The following is a 2094-nucleotide window of genomic DNA, read 5'->3' on the forward strand; positions in this document are numbered from 1 at the left end:
CTCCCCATGTTTTATCATTTGCAATCAGCAAATCAGGGCCTGCGATGTCTATGTGTATAAGTCTTTCTTTTAATCCAAATTATTAAGCAACAATGAAAAAATATAGAGGGTTTATTGAGAGTTTGATACTTAAGTTTATATTAACTGCAGCGCAACTCTTATCTATTAGACCTGTTCAAGTAGACACTCTAGCCATGGTTATCCCTTATATATTCTTTAGATATATGCATTTTACTCGGTATTAATCTATCCATTATTTTCTCACTATTTTTAAGTTGTTAAAGCATAAACTAGGTAAGATTTTAGGAGCTATATTTAGGAGATCGGGCACAGCGCAAATCAGCAAATCAAGATTTTCTTGTCCGTTAAGGTCACTGATGAATATGGGAAAATAATACACACAATGGCACTCGTAGAAATGTGGTGTTGCTTTTAATATTGTAAAAACAAGAAACTTAATCTCTCGGGAGATTAAATGATATCGTCTATTTATATATTTCTTGTCACGGAAAAGGAGATAGCTCCAGTTTTCCCAGCGTCTTATAGGTATATTCACCCATTATGTAGACTAATCTTGAAGAGAAAGTAAAGACAGGTGATCTAGTGGTTAGAGTGTTCTAACTCACGATCTTGCGATCGTAGTTTCGATTTCCGGACAACGCACCCTGTCATTAAGCAAAACACTTCAATGCACATTAATCCAGTCTATTCCGTGGTAAGTGAGTAGCACTGCGACGAACTGGCGACCCGTTCAATAGGAGATGTTACGATCTCGGTCACTTGTACGCCATCGAAACTAGGTAACTGGTCCTTTGAGTTCCAGGACTCGAGATAGTACTTACTTGAAAGGAAAACCAGTTTAGTGTGGGGACGATAAAGGGTGTCTCGATTAGGTATTGTCTTCATAATAGTTGGAAACAAGAAGAGAATTAGATCATTTATTCCATGTTAGCCTAAATTGTTTCACTACATCGTCTTTCCATTGTCTTGGGAACGTTCCCAGTGGCCTTTATCGATATCTTGGATGCCCCTCTACAACAGCATGGGTCCGCCTGTCGTCTGTGAACTTTGCGACATGACCGACCAACAGAACTTGTGCATTTTGGTGTTCTGCGATCATGTCATTCATTCTGCTTTGTTCTAGAATTTCTCCATTTTGGATACTCCTAGCAATGATCTTTCTGTGGCCCTTTGAGTCGTAACCAGTCCATATTCTTCCCTTTTCATGGTGGCCCACTTCAGCTTATATAGAAACGAAAATGTTATATTTTCACGATTGTTCAATACAGATCCATTACATCAAAATATTTGGGGTTTTTTCACTCTTTTAGTTTCTAGCTTTTACTTGTTTGAGTCATTCGATTGCGGCCAAGCTGGGGCACAGCCTTGAAGGAGTTTTGGTCAATGAAATGACTAATGATAAGGCTAATATTCTAAACAATACAATGGTATTCAAAAGTTATTAATGAATATTGAAATGTTTGGTACAAATAATTATGTGACGACAAGCAGGGAGACGAAAGAAGAAGAAACAATCGACAAAATATTTTCACAGACACACACACATACATAAACACACACACACGTATAAAGATGTGTATGTACGTATGTATGTGGGTACGTATGTATGTATGTATGTATGTATGTATGTATGTATGTATGTAGGTATGTATGTATGTATGTATGTATGTATGTATGCGTAAGGCGAATGTGTGGATGAGCATGTGTGTGTTTCAAGTGAGGGTGGATGAGTATATACATATAGGGGCATGCACGGATTGGAGCGCTTACGGAAATACTATGGACTTTTTTACTGCCTCAGCTTTACTCCCTCCTCTTATTTAGCGATCATTCTAACAGCTCCTTTGTCTTAATAACGGTCAATCACACAGTAATTTCCCTTTGTTTAACGGTCATTTTCATAGGAATTTTAAATGGCCAGATAACTGAAAAGATGGCCGCGTGGGTTTCCGCCCCGGCTTCCGAAACTCGGAGTTATATCATGGTTACCGAATAAGTGTCACATATTTTTACAGATAAATTCCTCTATTTACATAATATCGAGGTCTCTTTCTTTCTTTTGTTGTCTTTTCT

At 37.8% G+C, this 2094-nt stretch overlaps 2 protein-coding genes across 2 annotated transcripts in view; one reads left to right on the plus strand and one right to left on the minus strand.

Moving 5' to 3' along the window:
* Positions 1–2094, plus strand: part of LOC106868831 (cytochrome P450 3A7) — a 388137-nt gene that overhangs the window by 275710 nt on the left and 110333 nt on the right. The window lies entirely within an intron of this gene.
* Positions 1–2094, minus strand: part of LOC106868827 (cytochrome P450 3A31-like) — a 90100-nt gene that overhangs the window by 33899 nt on the left and 54107 nt on the right. The gene's annotated exons all lie outside the window — the stretch shown is intronic.

This window comes from Octopus bimaculoides, chromosome 26 (assembly GCF_001194135.2).
Source record: "Octopus bimaculoides isolate UCB-OBI-ISO-001 chromosome 26, ASM119413v2, whole genome shotgun sequence".
NCBI lineage: Eukaryota > Metazoa > Mollusca > Cephalopoda > Octopoda > Octopodidae > Octopus > Octopus bimaculoides.